Below are 14,155 nucleotides of genomic sequence, written 5' to 3' on the forward strand. Positions count from 1 at the left end.
GCACTGCACTAAGGCACAGCACTACACCTCCGGAACACTCACAGGAATTCATAGAATTCCTGGATACGCGAGAACAACGCGAGAACTGTACGAACCGAGAACTTGCTATACCGTAGCGAAACACGGCAAGAAAAACTATCAACAGATAGCACGGGAGCACGAGTAATAAATTGGGAGACTCACCGGAGCTGCTGCAGCTAATCCGTGGAGGCCGAGAACTGCATCCAAAGGACACTCTGGGGAGCACTGCACTAAGGCACAGCACTACACCTCCGGAACACTCACAGGAATTCATAGAATTCCTGGATATCGCGAGAACAACGCGAGAACTGTACGAGTCGAGAACTTGCTATACCGTAGCGAAACACGGCAAGAAAAACTATCAACAGATAGCATAGGAGCACGAGCCGTCGAGACTATCTCCCCTCGGCAGATTCGAGCACCTCGACCTCAACTAAACAATAACGAAATCTTACGAGAGCCTTGACATAACTGTACGAATCAACCCGAGAGCGTAGCTTCTGAGCAGGGTGGCGACCCGAAGGGAACCAGAAATCGAGAACGTTATCTGTATCGGTAACCGGAGCCGCCTTGGGACCGTGATTCGAAAAATCACGTCACAATATATATAGAAGGGACAGACCTCTCACCTTCTACCGTAAATCTCCTTACGATACTACCGGAATGGCTGACCACGTGTGTAACAAGTACCTAATACATAAATCAGGCACAATTGCTGCTTCCATTACCAATAACATATACTCGTCTTACTGTACTTTGTTTTTCTATCTACTTTCAAAGTGGACTTTACCAACATAAATTAGTATTAATTACACGTTTTCTTGATACGGTAATTAAAGCGGGCAACATATTGAATTTGTGTAATGTGGGTTCGACTAGTTCAATGTGCATGCGGGTGATTAATATGAGATCGAATAGTGGATGCAATTCACACATAATTATCAGAGTGTACAGGTACTGGTACTAATTGATAGTTGCCTCCAATTCGATTAATTAGGATTATATAAGGTAAAAAAGTTTTTTGGTAATAATTTAAGTAGTCTATTCTATATTTTTTGTAGCTTTACTTTATCAATGATTTATAAGTGTTGAAATAATTGGGTACGTGCTTGTCCACTGACTGGAGCAGTTCGGGTGGCTGTAAAAATCTGCAAAGAAAAAGCTAGGAAATTGAAAAGTACAAGACAGTGGAAGGAAGTTGGTGGCGCTACTGTAGTACAGCATCCTTTTTTATGATGAATTCTTGGTGCTGGTCTTGAATTCTAGAACCGGATACGGGTAAAAACAATTTTTCAACAAAATCTCAAGAGTCAGAAATATTTTTTTTAAACTCAAAATTCAAATTCACAGAAAAACTTTATTCAGCGTTCCGCATTGCTATTCCAAATCGATCACCGTTGCCAAGTCATGTTTCACTGTTCTCCGAATAAAATCCATTACACAGTTTAATCCTTACCAAGGATCGACTTAGCCAAAGTTCTGCGGAATGCGCAAGAGGAAATAAATATTCATGGTGAATAGCTCGAGACATCATGGCTAACATTTCTAATCCCATAACGGCACCATAATGGCGCTATGAACGAAGCATATGATCAAATGTAAACAGAATATACTGTAATGCGGTACCGGGTGCTTGGCGCACCGCCTACGGCCCTGAATTGGTCCCGAGAAACCACATAGTCTCTACCTCGTAACTGTTTCTCTTTTTTTTTTTTTTTTTTCTAATTTACCACGATGGATCATCGTAGATCGTTAGCTCGGTAAACGTCGATCTACGACGATCCAAGAGATCATTTCGCGATACTTAACAATCGGAAAAAAACAGTTGGACTTGCGAGAGACAAAAGAAAAACATAATAAAAATTGGTACGATCGATTGGCCAGTACTCGGTTCGTATCGCTTATGACTGTAGTATCCCCTAGCCGAAGGAGCACAGGGCCGTACCTAACAGTGGTGCATGGCTCTTATGGGATGGCATATGGTATTTCTCAGTTTTTAATACCACAGAACAGCCAAGTACAAGGACTAATAATTATGGTGGTAACGACTATTGGTAAGCGTGCTTGAGAATAATCGTGGGTACGTGCAAGTATAAAATGGCAATATATAATATATATCTATATAAAATACCAGTACCATTATTGCCAATAAAAATATCAGAGACAGTGATATCGGTAAGAAAAAGTATTACGTACTTTCCTCGTACCTTAAACATTTTTACCTTCTTCCGTGCCATGGAGAACGAAAGCTAGAATTTTTCCAGTTCGTATTAAAAAAAAAAAAAAAAAAAAAAAAAAAAAAAAAAAAAAAAAAAAAAAAAAAAAAAAAAAAAAAAAAAAAAAAAAAAAAAAAAAAAAAAAAAAAAAAAAAAAAAAAAAAAAAAAAAAAAAAAAACGAAAAAAATAGGATTTATTAAAATTTCCAAAAATTTTATCACGATACCTTAACTTTAAACGTATCGAGTCTCCATATCGTGATAACAGTACAAATAATACCAGAGAGCCATAGGGTATGTCTAGAATAAGAAAATTATATTCGCATACCAAATAATTATTCAAGCCAATTATACTAATTGGTTAAGAACCCAAAGAACTATTGGACGTTCGGCGTTCCCCCCAGCATCTCTCAGGTACAGAGTAGACGTATTAATTGCAAGTTCCTCGCCGAGCGTAAATATTCGGAATGAGCTTTGATAATAATAATTTTTGAAAATAATAAAAAATTTAAAAAAACCCTAACCACCAGGACTGTCATGTTTCTGCCACTTAACCCCTACTTAAAACCTGACGCGGAAAGTTCCCAGGAGACGGCAGCACATTCCCTACATTCCCTTCAAGGACTGATCTTCGCCGTGGCATATTGATCAGCGATCGTGATTTACGTACACGCGTTCGCGCCACTTCTAAATGAATACACGTATGGTGACGTATGCTCATACGAGTACACGTATGAGGAACTTCGAGCCAGTCACGTTCCTCGTTCTGTCAAACTGTCATGCCGTGACTCACATGACTTTACGATATTTGTGTTGCCGTTAAAATGGTCTCACCCCTCCCTCCCCCTCCCTTACTTTTAGTATCTCTCTCTCTCATTCACATATGTCCATCCTTATCTCCACCAAACAGTTAAGCCTTCCATCGAACAAATATACATACGTACACATATGTGTCACACCCCTTTTTTCCACCCTAACGTCATTTGGCAGATACCCAGCTATCCAATTTGCTGGACCACCGATCACGGTATCTCAGCTAATATTAGAATCTAAGATAACAGATTCGAAAAAAAAGAAGAAAAAAAAAGTTCAATACAATGATATCTGAATATTTTATACAACTTGTTATTGTTACGCAATAAATACACATATACAGATACGTACAGTATAACCGTACTGAATAAACTCAATCAGCTATATATGTATATATAGTTTTCATAATTATTTAAGTTTATTTAAAATCACGTAATTTCATCTGAATTTATCAGGAGGCGAAAACGATATCTCAAGGATAATATATGTCCAAAAAGGTCAGATCTTGCATATATATATATATATATATATATATATATGCCTTGTGCAAATCACCGGTTAAGATGTCAGCATCAATTGAACAGGACCATAGATCAATGTAAGCGAATGTTCAGCCGTCCTTTTACCTCTTACCTTCTCACCTATGCCTTGTGCAAATCACCGGTTTAAAATCACGTAATTTCATCTGAATTTATCAGGAGGCGAAAACGATATCTCAAGGATAATATATGTCCAAAAAGGTCAGATCTTGCATATATATATATATATATATATATATGCCTTGTGCAAATCACCGGTTAAGATGTCAGCATCAATTGAACAGGACCATAGATCAATGTAAGCGAATGTTCAGCCGTCCTTTTACCTCTTACCTTCTCACCTTGGCACGTAGCGCCGAGATTGAATGAGATAAAGAGAGACAGATAGAGGCAGAAAGAGTCCTTGTACTTTTGGTACATCATCCAGAGATGTAATCACATATATCAGTGAACCGGCTTGCGCGCAACTCGGTCCATGCAGCCTCTTCCTTATGAATTTCTCATCGACCTCTCGTACGGTATCATATACCCCGGCATTGATTTTTTTGTTCACCGTGCACCTTTCATTATCTCGCGAAAATTCTTTTTTTTTTCCTTTTTCTCGCACGAAGAAATGCAAATAACGACGAATTCGCACAGCACGATACGCTGGAATTCTCTTCATCAAGATCGCATTCCGAGCCTCCAAGTTCCCGACAATGGCCACTGCCATAATCTTTGTCACTTAATAAATTGCTACCGCGCTACTGTACCTGGTAGGACATTAGACATTTTTATTTTCAAAATGTGCATCTTTTTTTTTTAAGATACGTACCCGCTTGGGACATCGATATGTACTTGCAGCAGGAACAAGTAGGAAGTACCTGGATAACGTTTATCTAGTTAGAGAAATGCCATTGAGAGATTCTCGCGATTCCATTCGTGCGACCGTAGATGAATATTACTGTTGCTGGAAGTGTACTGGTACATTGACAAATATCCTAACATTATTGATACTCGAACCATCTACAGGACTTGGGATCCTAATGGAACCGGTACTAGCGAACGGTTGAGTCTTAGAGTTTAAAGTTTTAAAAAAAAAACCCCATCTTGGCCACCAGTCGTATTTTCATTTGGCTGAGAAACCGAAAGGTAAAGTAAGCTGAGGTAACAGAAGGCTAGAATTAAAAAACATAGTGGCAAGAAACCGAGAGAACTAACGTCACGGGAGGGTCTAGAGCCACTTGGAAAAATACTGTCGGACTTGGAGATAAAACAGATAGCGTAATTTTTGTTTTTTCTTAAAAAAAAATGTTACAGTAACCAAGAGTCCATTAATGTAATTGTCTTTGAAGAAATCCAATTAATTTCATATCCAGATATAGGAAGTTAGCACTGAATTATAAACTTTGTAACAGACTCTACTGTTACGCGAAGTAGAAACGGAAGTGACGTATCTATCCCTTACAGTGCGAATAGCTCGGTCCATATATCCGTTTCTCTCGCTCTTATCGCAGTCGCTCATTACGTAAGCATCCAAGCAGTAAAATCAGCCCGTCTTACCGCAAACGGGGAGATGCAGATGCGATTCACAAAGGGCGCCCAAGTGCCCCCGGGGTCTCAGGAGCGTATCTACTTGTTCATAGAGTATGAAGATCATGGTATGGCTTTGGGTTTCTTTGTTGTGTCACAGCAAGAAACACTCGTAAACCGCAAGACGGCTCTGAGTAGTCAAGTCTGGACGTTTGAGAAGTCCTTGAGTGAGTTGTTGGGATATTGCTGGAACCGAGTGCTTGATATCTCGTTCAGGTACGTACCCACGTGCGTGGAGTGCCCTGGGACTATCTTTATGCCTGGAAAGGATAACACGTACTTTTATTGACTCGGTCTTGGCTTTTCAATTTAAAAAAAATTTGAACGTAGAAAACAGTTTTGGACAATGAACGGAGACAGTTTCATTGTCCCACGTATAATTTACCGGTAAATAAAATCAACCCCGGCTGGACTTGTAACGCCTTGGATACATGTCCTGAACCTTTTTATAAAACCATCAAGCTGTGTTGGCGACGCCCACGGGACGCCGTTGTTTCTTAAACGGGCTGCTAACCCAACCAGGATTCGATCCGATCGAATCGGTTCGGTTCTAGTATTTCTGGCATCGAATTACTTTATTTTGAAAAATCGTCTTTCTGGGATTCTTCCATTCTCTTCTGCGAGACAGTATTTTTATGGGAATTCTAGGAAATTTTGGGAAATTTTTTTCATTTTTTAAAGACAAGTATGCGATCGGTGTAGAATTTTTTTTTTGTTCTAAAGTCTTATTCAACGGTCTTATGGTCTTGAGGACGGTCACCTGGCACAGGCAGTATTCACATGTGGATATGTAGATACTATGGAAATACACACATGCGGATGTATATGGGAAACGAGCACGATTCACCATGGTCGAAGCACGGAATACTAATTTTCTTTTTCCACGTGAAATTGCACCTCGCGTCTTACCACTCACGTCTAAATTCCCTGTGTCCATTCCTTCGTTCTTTCCGCAAAATCGGAATTCCAAAGTGAATGCTAATGACGAATAGCAGCCTGAGAGACTCTTGTATCCTTTGTTCGACGCCTTTACTATTGCTCGAATACTCTATATACAGGGTGTTCCGAAACTACCTGACCCGTTGGGTATGGCGGTGTTCGGGAGGCTTCACTGATCACGAAAATGACCTTCTTTTTGTCCGGAAGGTCATAGTTTTTAAATGGGAGCAGGTCAAAGTTGACCAATCAGAGGGAGGCGTCAAGAGAAACGTAGGCACCTGCGAACTCTGAGTTTTCTTCCCTCGCTTTTGTTTCTCGGTGGCTTCGGGCAGGACGACGTCAGCCGAAGACATGCCTATTGGAAACAAGAAATCAAGCTACCGAGAAACAAAAGCGAGGGAAGAAAACTCAGAGTTCGTAGGTGCCTACGTTTCTCTTGACGCCTCCCTCTGATTGGTCAACTTTGACCTGCTCCCATTTAAAAACTATGACCTTCCGGACAAAAAGAAGGTCATTTTCGTGATCAGTGAAGCCTCCCGAACACCGCCATACCCAACGGGTCAGGTAGTTTCGGAACACCCTGTATATAGAGTATTCGAGCAATAGTAAAGGCGTCGAACAAAGGATACAAGAGTCTCTCAGGCTGCTATTCGTCATTAGCATTCACTTTGGAATTCCGAGACCGGGGTCAGGTAGTTTCGGAACACCCTGTATACAATATATATTACAGTTTCATCTTGTAACCTTTGAAAATACTTCGGAAATACTCGTACTGTCCTTTTGAGATGACAAAACATTTGAAATCCCATCTCTTTGCTGTCTTTGACATATAAACCGTACTACATAAATATATATATATACAAACACGTAAAAGCGTATTGAATGATTTCAAAAGGAGCCTCTAAAGTCCCCACTAAAATTTAAAAAAAAATTCTTCGTCTAAATAAAAAAATCGATGATAAAAAAATATATAACGCCCTAACCAAACATTCACCGTTCCCAACCGATGCTAATACAGTCAATGCACACTAATTTTTTTTTTCACACGATCAGTCCAAACCATCAAACAATGTCTAAGACGATTCCTCAAATTCCCTCGCGTACGTACTTGACGTACCAATAGCATGGGACCCCATTAGAATACAAGTAAAGTATATTCATTACACAGTATCACAGAACACACATGGCGAACTAATGAAAGTTTACAGATACGTACAGTACATTATAAACAGTGGTTAAACTAGTTGGTATGTCCTGTACGAACGTCAACGTGCTGGGAACCATACGAATCCACGGCCCGCCTCTAAGGTCAACTACCATCGGTAAACCATAGACTAAGTAAAGTCAAAGAAATATACATAGAGTCCGTGAAAAGTATGCTATAAGTACTACTTAAAAAATTTATAAATTTCCGAGTACCATTTTTCCTTTTTTTTTTTTTATTATTATATTAATTCTCAAATAACGAGCACCCACGGTTTCTTCGATCGTCGGATGATCTATAGATCAATCGATTGAACATTGCACAAAGTCATCCTATTTATCTCTACACCGCACTATAGTCAAATGTACAGTAAAGTGCGCTCGGGCACCGGGTGCATCTTGCTCCTCGATAACCACTCTATTTAGCGGGCGTCTATTGTACCCGCCCTCGAACGCTGGATGAATATGTTAATTATTTGACGGTCATGGGCGCATCTCGTAATTATCACGGTCACGTATTAGTAAGCGAGTGTGTGGATCAACGTGCATCAAGAGTGAGTCAAGTCACGAAGTTTTGGATGTTGAGTTAAAAATTGGATAACCAATTTTTTTTCATCTCGAGTCGTTTGTATTTTTGATTCTACCAATCCGTGACGTCATACGTGCATATATGCATATGTAAAATTTTGTTTCTACATTCTACTCAAAATTTTTTTTTTCAAATTGGCTAACTTGATTCTTCATCCTTTCACAGGATACTCCAAGTATCTGGATTAAATATGGATGATCCGTAGCCTAAGGTGGGCTTGTCGAGATATTAATTTTTTAATCAAACATTACCGACCCGACTGTAAGATTAACGTAGCTATGAGAAAATTCTTGAGATCCAAACGCTTTGTTGGGATATTATAAATTGTGCAATATGCAACTTGACTATTTTGCATTCTCTTAAGCTTTAACAATTTCTTTGTACGGTTCAGTCGTTAAAAGCGTTTATACAGCTTGTGAAAAATCGTTGTTCGTACGAAGTATACGCCAAGTCCCAGTGTACTATCTTTCTACACTGTGTATACATGTATACACTATATCAATCTAACATTTTGGAATGCTGCCATTATGGAACAGTGCATCGTATAAATCACTTGGCTAACAACAGCATACATAATGTACATAAAGGCAGGGGGATAGGTACAACTGTATTCCCAGTATCGATCATTATTCTACGTACGCGTCACGAGTAAGTGTTTACATGATTCGCGTGGAAAATAGAAAAAAAAAAAATTTTTAATTCCAACAATTTTTCTAAGCCATCCTTATCATACTCGATAATCTTACCGATTAAGTAACGATATAATATATAATTTATAATATATAATAACGTATAGCGAATCCACGTAGAAATTTTGTGAATTTAAAAAAAAATTAACTCAGGTCAAGTTCATCATCTTATTTTACGTATCCAGGCTGAATATTCAGGACGATTAATCGTTCATTCAGGAAGCGATCCTCGTTATCCTTGTTAAGGATGAGGTCGAGGGTGCAGCTATATCTAAAAGAAGATATAGGAACGTGCCGACGGCACTGGCTAGTCAAGAAGTTAAGGAACGCGCCGAGGACAAGCCTGAAAGATGATGAAGAAGAGTAGGAAGAGAAGTAAGAAGGATTTAAAGGGGAGTAAGAAGATGAAGATGAGAGAGGACGAAGGAGAAACGAGGGAAACGAAGAGGGCAGGCAGATAGGTACTGACGGCAACGTAATGACGGAGTGCTCGGCATGATTATAGAGCGCAGCGCCGGGTACGTTGCTTAAATCAACAGAGAACAGAGCCCGAGGTTTCACCTGCCGAATCAATTTTTGCCTCGTTTTGAGCCTCGTTTCCATCCGCTATCCATTTGTCGGCCGACGGGAACGGCCAACCGGTTTTCCAGCCGCAGGATCAGCCCGAAGGACACGTACTGCGCCACTTTGCTACGTTCAAATGTACTACGATCACTTACGTATCGCGTTGTGAGGTGGAAGTCGGTATTAATATTTTTTTTTTTTTAATAAATACAAAATTTTTGGTAACATTTTTTTTTCATCGATTACGTATTTTCAGCCACTTGCTACGTCCAAATGAACTGCGATCACTTATGTATCGCGTTGTGAGGTGGACGTTCGGTATTAATATATATTTTTTTTTAATAAATACTATATTTTTGGTAAAATTTTTGTTTTCATCGACTACGTATTTTTAGACCTCTAGATTTTGTTTGACTTCGTCATCTAGCTTTAACTGGGTCTTACGTAAGGACTGGAACCGATGACACGTTAGAAGACACTTTTCGTTGTTTGAACAAGCTAATGTCTGGGTGCCTCTTTCTTGGCTTTGATGGTTTTTTTTTTCTCGGCTGCACTGATTACACGTGCCGGATGCTGGGTGTATCTTGTGCTTTGTGTAATGATACGACAATCTCTGTGTCAATCAAATTTTAAAAGCTGAGGTTGGAGGCTTGTCCTGTGGGTTGCTTGTCAACGGTGGATAAAAAATTGGGGATTTTTTTTTTTTTGAATTTTTTTTGGGTTGTTGAATTGAAAGAAAAATTGATGTGAATCCTTATAACGGAATGAGATTTGTAGTTTTTTTTTTTATTTTTTTTTGTCATCGGCACACACTCTTCTTCTGGCTCGTATGACGGACTCCAAGGCCGTTATCGTAACAAGAAATGCAATTAGAGGTAATTACGGTGTGATACGTGCGAGACTGAGAAGAAATTGGAAAACGGGATGGCTGTGTCTCTCGGGTTTGGCACCGCAAGGTTGATGCCTTCTTGGTTTACCGCAATCCTATGTTTGCTGCAGCAAAGTCCCAAGCGTAATTGGTAATGGTTAAAATGCATTCGAAAGCATTCGTATAATCGTGGACGCTCTTATCTACCAAGACGGTAATACTTGAAAACTTTTTAGCTGAAGATAGGGGCTGAGTAATTTTCGTAATGCCTGTTTGCGTTTTTCGTTTAAAAAAAAAAATTAATAAATTTTTAGAAAATTGTTATATTCATTGTCTTATTCAAACTTTGTACTGAATTCCTTAGGCCTAATTAATCAAGTCGTGTATCTTAAACCTACTAATTTTACAAGTCTCATCATTATGATGTCAACTTTGATAAAGTTGCTTGTTTGGGTTAATTTACCATAAGATTTATGAAGGGTTAACCATGCGTGTGAGAGAGACCATAAGGTGATTTTTTTTACGCAATAATCATAATAACAACTGACTGCATTTTGGCAAATATTGAAAGTTTATGGTGTCGTTACTGTGCTTATTCTTTTTTATTAACAATTCGGAAATGGTACAGCGAATGAATATATCAGCATCCCAGACAAGTTTACCAGATGAATCTCGTTGCAGCGAACATGTTAAGAGATCATCCACTGTTATGGCACCCACGCTAGTAGATTTAGTGGCCGCACCCCGTACATCCGGTGTGTATCGGAATCGAATCCTTTGACAGTGCCGAAAGATCGGTTAAAAATAACGAATTCTTATCGTAATTTCTCGAAATCGATAAAAATTTTAATCATCTAGATTCTAAAATTAGCCAAATTTCCTCCAACCAAATCCATTTTCATCAGCAATTTACTAGAGGTATTCGTTACTAACCACTATTCAGATATTTATCCCATTGTTCTCAAGTTCCGACGAAATGCACTCGAGCGCGAATGCATTCCGGAGATTGCATTTGTATGCATTTTCATCTGCGCAGGCGCCCTCTATACAAAAACCAGGTGAAATTGCATTAGGACAAACGAAGACGTACGACCTGGTCCACAAGGCAGATTCCCAACGCCCACACCTGAATCCCTTTGCATATAGGCACCTCGAGATCCCATTGGTCGATCTATGAATCATTTATTTTTCATCCATCAAATATTCACCCCTACGTACCCATTGAAAATCCATTTTTTCCAAAATTCCTCCAAAATTACCCCGGGGTATTGAAAAAATGTTTTCGTGCCCCATACATGAAAAATTTTTCTATTTACAGATAAGTGAAAATTTTTTCAAAAATTATCAACGCCATCTTTACATTACCAAGTCATACCCACTATATACCTATATAAAATCCACCCCAAGGAGAGTCAGTCACATTATCAGATCGACGCTTCTCCATTGCGTCTTTGCCGGTGCGCTCGAAAGGAGCCTCTTTCTCTGAAGCAGACTAGCAGACCGCGTTACCTGGCCAAGAGCCGCCATTGTCTACGGGCAGCAAGCACTATAAACATTTAATATTGAGAGATCATATCGCAAAAGAGCGAGAGGGGTGGGCGAGAGGGGAGGTAAGGGGAGGCAGAGTGGGGAGTGGACCGAGACGTTTTAATATCATCTCGTTGTAGTCCGCCTCTGGTACCGGCATGAATATTGTATGCAGCTCGTGCTCTTCCTCCAGCCGCCACTGTCGTCGCCACCGTCGCCATACCCACGAGGAACATCACGACTATTACCACTAGTGTGTTTTCTGGAGCGGCGTCGTTACGGCAGTCCTGAACGACGGCGTAGGTTACAGGCGTCGCGACGCTCCTCGTGCCAACGAACCGAAGGACACCCAAGGTTTTTTTTAAATCCCTCTAGTCTCTCTGGAAAACCACGACACGATTTAATGTCTTTTGAAAAAAAAACAGCTAAATTATTTTTGTCCCACATTTTTAATAAAAAAAAAAAAAAAGAAAATTAATCACGCTTTTACGTAACTTAATTATACCCAAAGTAATATTTTTATTTTTTTTATTAACTTTGCCAATTTTTTAAATATTTATTATATTTCAATTATCTCGGTGATATATAATTTTTTTTATTTACGCTATATCCCCATATTCATCCCTATCCCACACATCAAGGCTTGCAACAGAAACGTATTTTACTCCACGTCACAGTACAGTCACCCTGCAAAGATTCTCTCGGTACACCGAAAGCACACGTGTGCAGGTTACATATACGCCTATCCTTTAACCAGGCGGTGGCATCGCCTCGCCCGTTACTTACCAGCCTCACTAATTTATCCGGACAAATAAGACCATTCCTTTGGTATTTATTCGTACCGGTGAACCGCGCACGAGGAGAACGAAGGATGTTTCGCGCCTGCGCTCTCTCCACATATGCAGGGCATAGGTGTACACACGAGTATCTCGAAGGCATGTATCGGTCCTGAAGTTCGGTTCTCGGAGTAAGTGTATGTATGTACGTAGGAACATTTACGTCTCTTTAAGAAATAAAAGAGAAGCTGCCCATGGTGGTATGGGCTGAAAAAAAGAAAAAGAGAAAAACTAAAGAGAAAGAGAACGACCGTTCAGCTCAACGGGAAAGGAGTCGCGCACTGTCGTTGGCTATGTTTATTCAAATGAGATCCCTGTAATTCGGCAATTCACCGGGCACCCTCTTCCCAAGCACTGCCGAAGAGCACACGACCGACTCCACGGAGTTCCACGTGTACACTCGTGTAGCGATGGATATGTAAATCGTACGCGATCGGAATACACAGCGGATCAGCCATTGGTGGAACAAGGAATAGATGAGTGAAGGTAAACCCTAATAAAAATGTCTATTTAGTGCCCTTTTTTTACTGTATAGAAAACAAGTCCGACACTGGATAATAGTGTATCGAGTAATTGGGTACAGGCCGTGATTGGAGTGCGATATCCTGTAATTTTTTACAGATGAAGCACGTGTCAACTTTTTTAAATAAAAATAAAAATTTTACAAAATATTTTCCGAGGTAGTATGTAAATTTTTTTTTAATTTTTAAGTAAAAATCAAAATCTCATTTTATGCTTTAACTCAATCCGTACGTGTGATACGGTACGGTTGGCACTGTTCTTTCGTTATCGTTATCACGGAATTATATTGACGTTGAAACTTTAATGAGGTTTATTCTTTTGCTAGGTAAAAGAAATGAGTTTCTGAAAAGAAAAGACTTTTTATTTACCCCTCGTTTACCTTTACGATCCAGACTTCTCTCTTCGTACTCTCGCGTACAGTGACTCTGCTGGGATGAGAAACACTGCTGGATCATTTCCTCGGGACGAAATGAAATTCCCTAGGGAAAGAACTAAAGGGATACAGTACCACCGTCTCTTTACGTAAAGTCGACGAGACGCTGAACGCCAAAAGTGCACTCATTGCCTTCATTACTCTGATTTAGCGTAACGCCGTCGCCAAGACGCGAAAGTCGTACATACCCGGCAAAGACCGTAACCGGATAAAATTTTGGAAAGATAAAAATTTCATAAAATACCGTCAAAAAAATTTTACCAAAAAAAGAAAAACAAATTTAAGAAATCCAGGAAACGTCAAAATCACAGAGACAAATTTTCGATATACCCCAGACCCGTTTCACCCCAATTACAATAGTATCCCCAAAGATATCGCATATATTACAGGCATGAATATTCATAGGAACGTGATCATCCCCGTTCGTAGATAGCCACTTACCCGCGTCAGAATTATCTATTTCCGTAAGGGTTCAAGAGAAGGCGAACAGGTACGTCAAGGGCGGATATAGAAAATAGCGGACCGATAGGCTCCGGGACGGCAGTAATATGGAAAGTAGATTTTCATCGGGGGTTCAAATAAGCTAAGGGTGAACGAGACAATGGGAAAAGGTATTTGCAGTGGGATTCTCGTGAACGTTACGTGTAAATATACACATATCTACGTAACCATTATGGTACCCACGTATAATTTGAGTAAAGGGGTTACACAGCAAAGATACAAAGGTTTATCTATCTACAGGGAGATCTTTAAAGAGGAATGAAATTATAGTGACCCTATGATACTTATACACGTACCTTTCGCGTAAGGGCAGATCGTCGGCC

This window comes from Cephus cinctus, unplaced genomic scaffold, assembly GCF_000341935.2.
Source record: "Cephus cinctus unplaced genomic scaffold, Ccin1 Ccin1_scaffold0123, whole genome shotgun sequence".
NCBI classification, from domain to species: Eukaryota; Metazoa; Arthropoda; class Insecta; order Hymenoptera; family Cephidae; genus Cephus; species Cephus cinctus.